A 14844-nucleotide genomic window follows, 5' to 3' on the forward strand; every position below is an offset into this window, starting at 1 on the left:
GCCCAATGCTATAGCCTTTGGAAGACAGAAGCAAAATACCAATGATAATTGAACACACCAAAAAATAAGGAGGACTAGCCTAGATCCCCTCTGTATAGTTTATGCCTATAAATGTAATCTATTATTTTTTGATTACATGAGGCTGGAGAAAGACAGCTAAATCTGGCTGTATGCCAGACCTAAAGAAATAAAGAATGTGTTTGGTTTCCACTGAAGGTTTACACATCACAACATCTAGAAAATGGGTTATTTGTTGTGACCATGAGTTTAAAAGGGAAAACAGCCTCCTCTTCCTGATGACCTTTCATCATAAAGGTTATCTTATATGATTCAAGAGTTCACCATACAGTTTAGAAAACTTCTCAAAACTGTCCTATTTAAAAATGAGATCTAATCCCTATTAGTGTTCTTTTCTGTATTTGTTGACTGGCCCAAAAGCGCAGAGATATTCCTGATGGAGTCGATTCCAGCGCTATATAAGCTTGTAAATAAATAAATAAATAAATAAAAAATAATTCATAGCCTTGCAACATGAGTGCATGGAAAAAGCATACAAATACCCGGTCACGATGGATGCAGATCTAGATGTTTTGACTACAAACTGGATCGAAATCATTTTCATCTTGTGGAACTTAAGCCTCCTTTTTAGGTCTGGGATTAGCCAAGACCTTTTGATTTTACTAAAGTTATGTACATGATATAATTACTTAAAGGGGCTTTCAGTCCCCTCTCTTCATCCATTGGTTGATTGATATGTCATTCACATTTAACTTCCATCCACTACAGCATACAGCCTGGGGCAGTGGGTCAACCTATTTAGGTCATGGGTTAACTTTACTTTAAGTGAATGTATTTTGCTCTCTCACAATGAGCACATCCACAGACAATGTAGTTCCCTTCCCAGCCAGATCATTTCAACCAAATGTGATCACATGGCACATTCCAACTTTACCAGTTCCTGTCTCCTTCCTATGCTATATTACTTTCAGATTGTACTTTATTTATCTTATGGCTGGTATTTCCCAAAATAACAGATTGCGTCCATTTGAAACTGTTCTCTATTAAGTTATCCTCGTTTTGCCATGCAAGAAGTAAACAAACTGAAATCTTTAATATCATGCATGTGAATTCACAAGCAGAAAATTCTACGGAATGCATTTATTCTGGGCTCAGTTTCACCAATTGCTCTTTATTAAACTTTGTTCAGGTAGAAGACCAGCCTTTATTGTGTTTATTTTAACCATCCTTCATTGCGTTTAATTTGCAGCACTTGGAACACTTTTTTCCTTCTTTCTTTTTTCCTTTCTATCTTTCTTTCTTACTTCCCTTCTTTGTTTCATTCTCGCTTTCTTTCGCTCTTTTCTTTTTCTTTCCTTCTTTTTAGTTTGTTACTTTCTTTTTTCCTTCTTTCTTTTGTTCTTTTGTTCTTTCTTTGCTTTCTTCATTCTTTCCTTCATTGCAGAGAGAACAAGCAGAATGGTTGATGATCACCAGATTCTACAAAATCATACGAAGGATATGACAGAATAGTACACACAGCTTTGCACTAGAATTGCTCATTGTTTTCCAACTGAGCAAAGAGATTGAGATAGGTACATTTGAATGAAACTGGAGACTAGTCACATGTGTGGTTCCCCGGGGCTCTTTACTATTCTTGCTTCTTTTTCTAATTGCCTTTATCTTTTCCTTCTTTACTTCTCTTTCCTTCCTTTTTCCTTCTTTCTATATTTTTTCAGCTTTCTTTCCTGCCTTTTTTCTTTCTTGCTGTCTTCCTTCAATTGTCTTTTCTTCATTCCAATGTCTTTCATTCCTTCCTTGTTTTTTCCATCCTCCCTCCCTTCTCTCCTTCTTTCTTGCATTTTTTCTCACTTTATCGTATTTTATCTTGCTTTCCACTCTCGCCTATTTTCTTTCTTTTATGCTTTGTTCTTTTCCTTCTCCCTAGTCTTTTATTTTTCTTTCTTTCTTTTCATTATCTTTCTTTTTTCTTTCTTTCCTTCCTTCTTTCTTTTCTTTTCTTTTTTCTTTCTTTCTTTTTTGCTTTCCTACTCGCTTGCCTTCACTTTTTCTTCCTTCCTTCTTTTTTATTGATCTGTTCTATTTCTTTCTTTTTTTCTTGCCTTTTTTCTTTATATTTCTCATTGCTTCCTTCTTTCTTTCTTTTCTTCATTCCTTCCTGCTTGCATTCCTTCATCTTTTTTTCTTCTTTCTTTCCTTTTTTATTCCTCACCTCTTTGTTTCTTCCTTCACGTTGTTTCATTCCCTCCTTCTTTCTTGCTTTTGCTCTCTCTTACATTTTTCATTTCACATCGCACCTGAACTACAAAGCACCATCAACTCCACCTTCACAATAGGCACCATCTCATTCGACTGGAAGCGCACAGAAGTCATACCTCTGCTCAAAAAGCCCACAGCTGACCCCACCAACATCAAAAACTATCGGCCCGTCTCGCTCCTCCCTTCACAGCCAAAGTTGCAGAGAAAATAGTCAACAGGAAACTGACACAATTCATTGAAGAGAACGCCATCCTCGACCCCTCCCAATTCGGATTCTGAAGTAACCACAGCACAGAGACCACCCTTCTCCCTGCCACAGATGACATCTGCCCCCTCCTGGACCGAGGCCACTCCACAGCCCTCATGCTACTCGACCTATCAGTGGCCTTCGACATCGTCTCCCACCGCACACTAGACACCAGACTACACGACGCAGGCATACAAGGAACAGCCCTTGACTGGATCCGATCATTCCTCACCGGAAAAAGCCAAAGTATCAGACTCCCACCCTTCCTCTCCGACCCCATGAAAATCACCTGCGGAGTCCCACTGGGATCATCCCTGAGTCCCAACCTCTTCAAAATCTACATGTCCCCCCTCGCAGCCATTGTCCGACAACACGGCCTCAATATGGTATCCTACGCCGACGACACCCAGCTCATCCTTTCCCTCACCAACGACCCCACCACTGCCAAACTCAACTTCCAGAAAGGAATGCAAGACATCGCAGTCTGGATGATCAACAGCTGCCTGAAGCTGAACGCCAAGACGACAGAAGTCCTCATCCTTGGTACCATCCCTTCTGCATGTGACAGCACCTGGTGGCCGACTACCCTCGGAAGCCCACCTACCCCTTCAGACCACGCCAAGAACCTTGGCATCGTACTCGACTCATCACTCACCATGGACCGACAGGTCAACACCATCACCTCCAGCTGCTTCAACACCTCTGCTTCCTCCGCAAGACCTTCAGGTGGATGCTCCCTGAATAAAGAAAGACAGTCACCCACGCACTCATCACCAGCAGACTGGACTATGGAAACGCACTCTACGCCGGCATCAACAAGTCCCTACTTCGCAAACTCCAGATAATACAGAACACCGCCGCCAGACTCGTCCTCGGCATCCCCTGACACAAACACTTCAGTCAACACCTACGAAGTCTCCACTTGCTCCCTGTGGAGAAAAGAGTCACTTTCAAAATCCTCACTCACGCCTACAAATGCCTACACAACAACGGACCCAAATAACTCAATGACAGAATCAACTTCCACGTACCCAAAAGAAACCTCCGATCTTCCAACCTCGCACTGGCTGAAACCCCGCGCATCCACAGAGCCAGAGCAGGCGGAAGATCCTTCTCTCACATTGCAGCCAAGACCTGGAACGAGCCACTGGCAGACATCAGACACGCCCCCTCCCTGAACACCTTCAGGAAGAGCCTCAGGACCTCGCTCTCGGCTAAAAAAATCTGCGGACCCCCCTCTCAGTGCCCTGAGACCCTCACGGGTAAATAGCATGCTTACAATTCCCTGACTGATTGAATGATTCATTGGTATTGTTTTCTTTGCTCTTTTTACTCTCTTTCTTTTTTCTTTCTTTATTTCTTTCTTTACCTCTCCCATTCTTTATTTGTTTGTTTGTTTCTTTCTTTTATTCCTTGTTTCTTTCCTTCCTTATGTTTCTTTCTTTTCTTCTCTCATCATTTTTTATTTTCTTTCTCTCTTGCCTTTTATTTTTTATTCTTTCTTTTCATTTTCTTCTTTTTTCCTTCTTTTTCTTTTATTCTTTTTCTTTTTTCTTTCTTTCTTTCTTGTTTTCCTAGTCACTTGCATTCTTTCTGTTCTTCCTTCCTTCCTTTTATTAATCTATTTTATTTATTTCTTTTGTCTTTCTTGCCTTCTTTTTTCTCTCTTTGCATCCTTCTTCCTTTCTTTTTCTTATCCATCCCTGCTAGCATTTCTTTATCTTTTTCTTCTTTCTTTCCCTCTTCCTTCTTTCCCTCATTGTTTCTTCCCTCTCTTCTTTGTATGTTTGCTTCTTTGTCTTGCTTACTTTCTCTCTTACATTTCATCTTTCCTTTCCTTCTTACTTTTTTTTTAATTCCGACTTTCTTTCCTTCTGTTGTTCTTTCCTTCCATTTTTATTCTTTGCTTCTTCCCTTCTTTCTTTTCTGCCTTTTTCTCTTTCTTTCATTAATTTCAAATTATTCCTGCTTTCTAAACTTTTTTCTTTCTTACTTTTTTTCTTTCCTGGTGTCTATCTTTAATTGTTCCTTTTTTCATTCTTTTCTTCATTGTTTCTTGTTTTGTTTTCTTTCTTTCTTCTTTTCTTCTTTCTTTTTCTGTTTGCTTTTTGTTTTCTTTCCTTTTATTTCTTGCCTTTACAGTGTTCTTTCCTTCTTTTCTTCATTCCTTAATTCTTTTTTATTTAGTTTTCTTTGATATTTCTATCTTTCTTTCTTTCCTTGTTTCTTTCCTTCATTCTGTTCCTTTTTTCATTCTGTCATGCTCTCTTCTTTTCCTTCTCTCTTGCCTTTATTTGTCCTTTTTCTTTTTCTATTCTTTCTCTCCTTCTTTCTATTCTTTTTTCTTTCCTTTTTTTTTTACAGAGTTTTATTGCGCGAATTTGACCCGATTTGGGTATCAGAGCGCTTTACATAGCACCAGTTGCATTACATGCAGACATATTCCTTGTTTCTTTCTTGCTTTCCTACTCGCTTACCTTCTCTCTTTTCTTCCTTCCTTCTTTTTATTGATCTATTTTCATTCTTTCTTGCGTTCTTTTTTATTTCTCTTTGCTTCTGTCTTATTTTCCTTTCCTCATTCCTTCCTGCTTGTATTTCTTTACCTTTTGTCTTCTTTCTTACCTTCTTTATTCATTCCCTCTTTGTTTCTTCCTTCCCTGTTTTGTTTCTTTGTTTCTTTCTTGCTTTCTTTCTCGGTAGCATTTTTCTTTCCTTGCCTTCTTTCTTCCGTTTACTTGCATTATGTCTTTCTTTCTTTTTTCTTTCCTTCTTTCGGTCTTTCCTTGCCTTTTTCCTCTTTCTTTCTGTTCTGCTTCTTTCTCTTTTTTTATAATGTTTTTATTTGTCCTGATATCCAAACGGTCTAGCCTTCTTTCTTTCTTGCCTTTTTCTTCCCTTTCTTTTCTCGTATACTTTCTTTCTTCTTTCCTTCTTTCCTGCTTTCTGTTTGTTTGTTTATTCTTTCCTTTCTTCATGCTGTTTTCTTTCTTTATTCTTCATTTCTTGCCCTCTTTCCTTTCAAGCTTTCTTTCAAGTCTTCTTTCCTTTTTCTTCCTCTTTCTTTCTTTCTTGGTTGTTCTAGTTCTTTCTTTCTTTCTCTCTCTTGCCTTCCTATTTTCCTTTCTTCTTTTCTTCCCCCATCAATCCTTTCTTGCGTTTCTTTCCTTCTTTCTTTCTTACATGTATGTGCAAACCTATATGACAAAGAGTATGTGCTCCCAAACAACAGATGCATTTGTGTGTTTTATCTAGGTGTTAGAGCCTGGCCAGAACAGAATAAGAAGGTGCATTGTTTTTTGACTTTGTCTACGGTGTTCAGACTAAACCCCAGGAAAGAACAGAACGCGAAAACAATGTCAGGTTCAGTATGAAAGTACAGCGTGGCACAAGCAAAACACGTTTGTATAGTAGCATGCGTAATGTACAGTGCAGCCTGCAACATGCACAGGATACTATAGGGAAAACGATAATGTGCCTGCATAGGACATATGGCACTGCTGCGTTATTACAGGAAATTACTGCAAAATTAAATATAACTACACATAATTAGGTGAAATGCATCTTGCAATCAAATAATCACCCAAATTATCTATTCAGGTAAAACTCATCTCGAAAATGTAATTTTGAGTTTTTTCTGGTTGTTCACAGCCCAAAAACTACCATTCACATTTGGATTTGTAGTTTCATGCTTGAAAATTGCTCTAATGATACGCTCAAGTAAATCTAACTGACATGTTATTAGACTGTCTGCATTGAAGAAACTGCTCCTCGCTCTAAAATCACTGTAGCTCTTGTTCGGACTTGTAGATTTGCACTTAAATATTACCCAAACAATCCGCTTGTGTAAAAAATCTACCTGCAATGTTTTTTGACTACTTACGTTAAAGTAACTGCTGCTCACATTCAAAATACTGCAACTTATGCTAAAAATTTAGTACATATTGTATTGTAATTTCTCTCTAAATGGAAGTCTCATTACCCAACGTGGTGTAAAAGCATTCTGTCAGTAGTTTTGTGTCAATTTCATTGTGCAAAATTACCAAACTTACACCAACTACTCAGGTGTAATTAAAATTCTGCCCAGGCCAAGTTGTTAATGTGGGATTAGAGATAGGGCTGAATCCATAGTTATCCCTAGATTTCTGATTTATTTTGATATTGTTGGAGGGACCACAATATCCTTGGGTCATATGGTGCTAGGCTTGTATTTTTGCCATTGTTCAGAGGTCATGAACTATGTCTCTGTGTGTTGAGAGTTGAATGGTTGTTCATCATCCAAGTGCTTATGGTGCAAAGGCAGTCATCAGGTTTTGACTTGTAGATGTCTTCTGGACATTCCCTTTTTAGTATGATTTGAGTGTTATCTTCCACTGTGAGTTTTAGATCATCCCAAATGTATGTAGTGGCTGGCTGTGTGCCTGCTCCTGATCTGAAGCCGGGCAGTTGGTCTGACGTTGTCATTTTTCCCTTAAAATGTAAACATTGGTGTGGAGAAGTGTGGCTCACTGGTTAGAGGAGGCAGACCTGGAAGCATAGGTCAGCCCGGTACCAGGGTTCAATTCCCGGCTCGGCGGGGCCTTGAGTCCTAAAATGTCCATGGACTCGACAATTCTCGCTCCGGTGCCTACTCGATTCATGGGTTCACACTCTGTGACTCTGGGCAATAGCTTGCTTAATCTCCACAACGCCCCCTCGTGGCAGGATGCCTGGCTTTCACCTTGCGGATACCCTGCCGGGGTTATCTCACAGGGGAATACCAGGACAGGTTCCCTAAGCAAGCGCTTAGAAACCGCTCTGTGGTTTGCGCTATATAAATTCCTGTACATTTACATTTACATTTACATGTACATTGCTCTTTTAAATATTTTTCTGAGAATGGTCAATCTGATATCGCCCTGTAGTTTACTGGGTTAGATGAGTCGAGGTTTTTCTATTTGAGGAGTGGTCTAAGATTTGAGATTTTCAGCTCAAGTGAAACTAAACTTACTTCCAGGGACTTGGTGAATAAACATTTGCCGACCTTCCCTGTGCAGGATGTGGGAAGGATATCTTTAGTGATTTTTGTAGGTGACAGGTCTAAACATGATAAGGATGGTCTGATTATGATGATAATGTTAAAAAAATATTCTGAGAGGGGATTCAAAGTATGTAGTGATGAAAGGTTGCTTTTGTCTATTTTTATGTTGGTTGAGTCATGAGTTGGGGTGGTATCCGTCTTCTCCTCAGGATAATTTTTTTAAATGTTTTAGGTGAATTCGGTGGTGATGATGTCAGGGAAATCTTAGGATTGTTATGTTTCCATGTTTTTCTTGAAAAGGGCAGTCGGCTTCAGTTATGCATGTTGAGTAGCGTTGCCTTTTTGTGATTCTGAAGGACTCTTCTGTAGGCTCTGTTATAGTGGCGTAGAGTGCCTTTGTCAGTTTCATTCCTTGATCATTTCCACTTTTGTAATATGTTTGAGTAGTGTTTTCATTCTTTTGATGTTGCTGTTAATCCATGTGGTGTTCTTTTTATAGTCAACCCTGGGTGTGATCTTTACGAGTACCTTTTTGTCCAGTGTAGTGGAGATCAAGTTGTAGGAAGTATGGAGGTATTTTGGTTGTATGTTTCTCAGGTTTCTTTCAACATGGGAGTTAAGTTAAATTTTAGTTGTATGTTTATTGGAGTTCTTTCAAGATGGGAGTTGAGTTTGTGGATGCCTAGTTTTTTACCATTGTCTATATGAGTGTGTTGTTCAATAAATCAGCCAGGAGCCTATATAGTGCAGCTACTCACCTGTGAGGGTCTCAATGTGCTGGGGGTGGAGGGGCTGCTGATCCATCTGGGTGTGGAGGTTCAATTGAATAGCCAGGTATTGAAGTCCTTTGACATGGATTGCCTGTGGTGGAGGTGCAGGGTGTTTCAAGTCTTGGGGGCTAGGTAGGAGAAGGATCTTCCTCCAGTTCTGGTCTTGTGGATCCATGGGATGGAGGCCAGGGTGAGTTTGGTGGAATGGAGTAGTCTGGCTGGTGTGTGGAATACGAGGCGGTGGTTCAGATATTCTGGTCTTGCATCATGGAGAGCATTGTAAGCATGGTGAGGAGCTTGAAGGTGATTCTCTTGTTGACTGAGAGCCAGTGGAGTTGTCAGAGATGTTGTGTTATGTAGCTGCAGCAGGGTGATGTTGAGGACCAATTTTTTTGTGTCTTTGAAGTGTTGTCATTGATAGGTGTATTAATATTGAAGGTGATGATGCTGTGGTCTCTCCAGTTTACAGCGGAGTTGTCTTAATGATGGCTTGTCCTAAACGTGCAACTATGACATTTACTGTGTATCCGGAGAAGTAAGTTAGTCTAGAAATAATTCATTACAGGTTGAATGCTTCCAGAACTTTCTTGTCCAACCATATTTTCAGGTCTCTTGGAATGTATAGGTTTGGGTGCTCCAGATGGGTCTTGACGACTGTAATCAGTCAGACATCTCTAAAGTAAGCTGGGTTGGGTGGTGGAGAAAAAGTGATAGGGCAGAGTGGGATTTTATCCACAAGGATGTGCAGCTGCCAATGGTTTGCTTTTCAATTCATATCATTTTTAGTGATTTTTCTATGGATGACTGACAAGCCTTATCCAATTTTGACAGCATGATTTTTGATTATGATGCGGAAACTGATGGGATGGCTTCATAATATGTGGGTTCAAAGTCTTCACTGCGCCATGTTTCTACAATGAAGCTCAGGGCTGGAGTGATTTCTCACAGTAGGTAAAACATAGATGTGTGATTTTTGTTCATGGAGCTTGATTTGAACTCTAAGCACTGTAGTTGGTTAGCTTATTTTCTTTTCATGTCAAATTGTGTTTGGAGACTGTGTGATTTACTATGGGAGAAGGAGAGGGGGTAAATGGGGATTTTTGTGTAGGCAGTATGGTTGAAGCTTGCGGTGGAAGAGAGCTTGTTTGGTTATAGAATTCCGGAGTTTGAGATATGTGTGTGGGAGGGCTTTTTGTGAAGGGTAAGGATGCTGTAATTGCTGTGTTGTGTAATTGTTTGAATGAGGTATAGAGGGTTCTGAGGGCAAGTATGATCAGGGAACCTGGTGAGGTGATCATATATGTGTACTGTCCATAATTTTTTGTTACCTTCTAGCAAGTGCCACTGTGTTTGTCAGTTTCTTGAATTGTGGTTTAGATGTTGAGGTTGTTGCTGTTGAAGAGATGCTAGGGGTAGTTTGTTAGTAGGTATGGTTCCCCAGTGAAAGTATCTGAGGGGAATGTGCCTATTATAGGTAGTATTTAGGGAGTAGTACCATATAAAGGTGTTGCAAATGAGTGGCTGCTTACCTTAAGTTCTTATGGTGGAGATGCCAGAGTTTCTGGTTAATAGGCCATTTCCATGCCCTAACAGGCCTAGACAGATGGCACCCTTGACCTGACATCCTTTGTAAGGATGTTCCGGGCTAAACGCCGATACCCCTAGTGATCATATTTATTTTTATTTATTTTTATTTACAAAGTTTTGTATAGCGCTAGCCAGACCGGAGGGTATCGGAGTGCTTCACAACAGTTACAGAGCAGAACAAACGAGAGCAGAGCATATTACAATAAAGCAAGAAAAAGAGAGTGGAACATATAGCAGGAAAGTGAGACAATCCAGATTAGAGACATAGTAAAGAAGATGTTGAAGAGTTCTCTTTCAGGGGTTTGTTAGCCCCCAGCCAAGAGAGGTTCAGTGTCATTTTCAGCACTCCGACTGTTCCTATCTAATCGCTAAGGATCGATCAAGGAAAAGGATTTTGAGCTGACTTTAGAATTTACCAAAGGAGGGCAAAGTCCTGATGTGGGGAGGGATAGAGTTCCCTATTTTGGGTGCATTTCCAGCAAAGAATCTGGCGGCGTTTTTTTGTTTATTTGTGGTTTAAGCGGAAAAAGAAGTAAGGTTTTGGAGCTTCTAAGGTTCCTGCTCTGACCTACTTTTTTGAGTTTGGACGCCAGATATTTGGGTTTGCCTGTATGGAGGGCTTTGTGGGTGAGGCAGGCCGTTCTGAAGTTTGTCCGCATTTCTATTGGTAGCCATTTAAGTTCATTGAGTGTGGGAGAGATATGGTCAAATTTCTTTATTCCAGTGACCATTCTGGCAGCCACATTGAGAGTTCTTTTCAGCGGAGCAAGGTGTGTTTTTGCTATTCCTGAGAGGGTGGCGAGGGGTTCCATGTAAATATTGAAGAGGAGAGGGGAGAGCACTGAGTCTTGGGGTACTCCCTTCAAGACTGGCTGAAGGTAATATTTGAAGCTTCTGATTTTGATTCTCTGGGAGCGGTTGTGTAGGAATGAGGAGAACCATTTGAGGACCACCTCGTCTAGACCAGAGCTTTGAGGAGAAGTTTGTGGTCAACTGTGTTGAATACTGCCGTTTTTTATTGATTTATTGGTATTTGCAAAGACATACAATGTCAAACCATAATAAACATACAGATCATCGCACAACAGTACCTTTCGTTCAGACGTAACCACATAGTACATTTTTTACATATAAGTGGTGTTAATACTGTTGATATAACCAGTTACACAATTTCATTTATGTTCAGATAATCTACAAGATATTTCCAATAATCATTTGGTCTCGAACCTGCAGGTAGTTCTTCTTCATATGTGTGTAGAGTATCCCTACAGTACACCAGATCTTGTATCCATTGCTTAGTCCTCAGTATCATCTTGCTACCCCAGTATAAAGAAACTCTACGCTTGGCCATTAATAGGGCAACAGCACAAAGCCTACGCTTTACAGCTCGCACATCTGGTACCAAACCCAAAAGAAACGTACGAACATCACAGGTAATCACAGTTCCCACTATCTTACCCAGCACTTGCTTGACATGCTCCCAGTAGTTTGCCACCACTATACAATGCCATGCAAGATGTATAAAGTTGCACTGTCAGCATTACATCATGGACACCTAGAGTCCATGCGCGACCCATAATGGTAGTTCTGGTGTAGATATTTAAAATGCAAAATACATAAGTTCCCATTGGGCCTTAGTAAGCCTGTCAGTGCACAGGTAGCAGCCCACTCCTCATCCGATAGAGGGGTATCTAAATAGTCATTCCACTTATCCCGTGCTCTGTATGCGGTGTCTGCTATGTCGTCCTGTATGGCAACATAAAGTCTGGAAACTAGGTGGGTGGGCGTAGGCATAGTGAGTAATAGCTGCAATTACGCCAATAGTAGTGGCTCCTCGGGGAATGTGGGATAGAATTTCTTTATCACCTCTTGCAACCTGTATTATATGAATTTAAACATCAGCATTTGATTACTAATGAAGGAAAGATCCTCCAACGTTTAAACACACCGTTGTGTTATAGATTCCCCATGTGATCAATGAGCACCTGTCTGAGTAGTCCCATACCCACCCTTTCCTGTATGGCTGATATATAGGGATGGTGGTGTAGTGGAAGAGCATGGGCGTATAGTGGAGTTTTATGTGCCTTCTCGGCAATAGTGCGCCAAGCTGCATTTGTGGTGTCCATAGTATTAATGTCTCGGTTGTGTAATGGGGGCCTCTTATGTGTAAGAATTGCTGTCAATGGAATCGGTAGTGCTCTTCAATTGCAACATGCATGAGAAAGGGAACTGGGTGATACCAAAAATGTGCGAACTGTGCTTGCGCACTTAGGTAATACAGTAAAAAATCAGGGACCTTGAACCCACCCCGCGAATAAGGAAATGTCAAGATATGCAGCTGTATTCGGACCTGCTTACCTGCCCAGATCAGGCGGAGCACCATGGTGTTAATCCTGCGGAACACCTCCGCAGGTGGCTTAATGGGAATATTAGTGAATAAATAAAGAAGTTTAGGCAGGATGACCATTTTCACAATGGCCAACCTATCAGCCAGGGACAGCGGTAAATGGACCCATCTCTCGATTTTTTCCTCCAGTGTGCTAATCGCCCTGCCATAATTAGTGCGATTAACTACTTCCGGTTCTCTATGGAACCAAACTCCTAAGTATTTTACTGGTTCCGATTGCCATTCTAATGGGTAATCAGTTGTATGAGGAAGGGTAGTGTCCATCAGCGGTATTATTAAAGACTTGGACCCGTTGATTTTTAACCCAGAGTGTTGCCCAAATTTGATATATTCCCTAAATAACGGGTTAAGATCCTGCTCTGGATCCCTAACATATAGCATCATGTCATCTGCATGTAGTGAAATATGCAAAGGTTGTTGCAGGAACTGGAGCGCCGGATAGTGATGCCCCTGTCTTATCTTGCAGGCCAATGGCTCCAGTGCAATTACAAATAAAAGAGGAGAAAGAGGACACCTCTGCCGTGTCCCCCGTGCTACAGGTATGGTGTCGAATATGTTTTTATTTATCTTAATGCGTGCTACTGGGGAAGTATACAGCACCTGGGATCCATTGCAAAAAAATCTGGGGAAACCCCTTACATCGCAAGACTGTATGCAAGTATGGCTATTCTATCGAATCAATGGCTTTAGCCGCGTCTAACAGTATCGCAGCAGCCGTGGTGCTAGGAATTAGATAATGAGATAGGGCAAAGAGCGTTCGGGTGTTTTGCGTTGTTGAACGCAATGGAATAAAGCCCGCTTGATCGGGCAAGATCAAGTTGGGCATCAAGGGTTGCAACCGGGTGGCAAGTAATTTGTAAAAGATCTTTGTGTCCATGTTAATTAGAGACAGGGGTCTGTAGGAGTCACAGTACTCTGGATCCATATTGGGATTCAAAAGGGCTATTAACATGGCTTCCCTCAGTGTTTGTGGCAGCACCAGTTTATCATTGGCATTTCCGTGCATTTCAACCAGGGGCTTGGCTAACTGGTCGGCAATTGATTTATATAATTCACAGGTGAACCCATCAGGGCCTGGAGCTTTCCCATTAGGAAGAGATTTAATGATCTCAGTTACTTCTTCCACCGTGATTGGTAGCGACAAGTATTCATGTTGAACATCTGATAACCACTCTATCGAAACGTCCGCTAAATAGCGCATAACGTCCTCTGGAGAGGCAGCGGGCTGCGAGGTGTATTAATCCCCATAAGCAGACATAAATTCTTTTAGGATACCCTCGGCATCTCGGTGTATGATCCCCTCCCCATCTCTAATCGCCTGTATCACAGTTGCTGATCATCCAGCACATATTATGTCTGCTAGCGCTTGTCCAGGCCTACCACCTTTGCCATAAGATCGTGCTATCTTGCGTTTTGTAATATATTTAAGTTCGTCGTCAGCATATGTTTGGTATTCCGACAACACCGACCTAATCTCGCCTAAGATTTTTGCGTCTTGGGTGCGTTCATACTCACCCTCCAGAGCACGAAGCCTATCTTCATGAAGGGCTAGCTGACACCGAATATCCCTTACAATGCCTGCTGTAGTGCTTATGCAAACCCCCCTAATCGTGACTTTAAATGCCTCCCAGAGGAGCCTTGGATCATCCGTAGTAGGTGTATTTAACTCAAAATATTCAATAATTGCAGTGTGAACAGTGTCAGTGTAGACTGGGTCGAGTAGAGCTTTTGCATTAAACCTCCAACTGTATGGGGGCGGTGCATAATGCGTCAGCAATAGTGTAAGCAATACTGGATTATGATCGGACAATGTTTTGGGGAGATGAGATACAGACCTTGTCCAGTGGATACCTCATCAGTTCCCAACCAATAGTCTATTCGTGACCAACTACCATGAACAACCGACTTATGCGTAGCCTCCATATCTGTGGGGTTCCTAGCTCTCAAGAGATCTGCAAGCCGCATGTCTGCCATTATGTTGTTCAATGTACTCAGCGCAGGTTTATGAGGCTCTGTCGACGCTCCAGATCTATCCAATGCTTCATTTTTAATGCAATATTAAAATCCCCACCCCAAATTAAGGGAATGTCAGGGAGGTCAAGGATCTTGAGCCAAAGGGCATGGTAAAAGGCGGGGTCATCTATATTTGGAAGATATGTGTTAAGCAAAGCAAGTTTGTGACCTCTCAAAATTCCTGTTACTATGGCATATCGGCCCTCGGGATCTGTAACCGTATTACTTGGAAATTCAAGCCCTTTCTGAACAGAATGAGCACCCCCACTGGAAAATGAAGAATATGCAGAGCCATGTACCGATTCCGCCCACTGGTGACCAATACGAGGATTTGCATTAGAGGCAATGTGTGTCTCCTGCAAGAAAACAATATCAATTTGTAACCAATTGAAGTAAGCTATAATTTGACACATCTTTTTTGGGTTCTTCTGACCTCTTACATTCCAGGTCAGTAGATTCAAATGTTTAGGTAATGATTTCTCAGTCAGCATGTCTAGTTTAAGGTACCTGGCACAGATTGGTGTAG

The 14844-nt window shown here is 41.2% G+C and overlaps 1 protein-coding gene across 1 annotated transcript in view; it reads right to left on the minus strand.

Annotated features, from left to right (window-relative positions):
* DCDC1 (doublecortin domain containing 1) overlaps positions 1–14844 on the minus strand; it is a 1639395-nt gene that overhangs the window by 168278 nt on the left and 1456273 nt on the right. The gene's annotated exons all lie outside the window — the stretch shown is intronic.

This window comes from Lissotriton vulgaris, chromosome 2_1 (assembly GCF_964263255.1).
Source record: "Lissotriton vulgaris chromosome 2_1, aLisVul1.2, whole genome shotgun sequence".
Lineage (NCBI taxonomy): Eukaryota > Metazoa > Chordata > Amphibia > Caudata > Salamandridae > Lissotriton > Lissotriton vulgaris.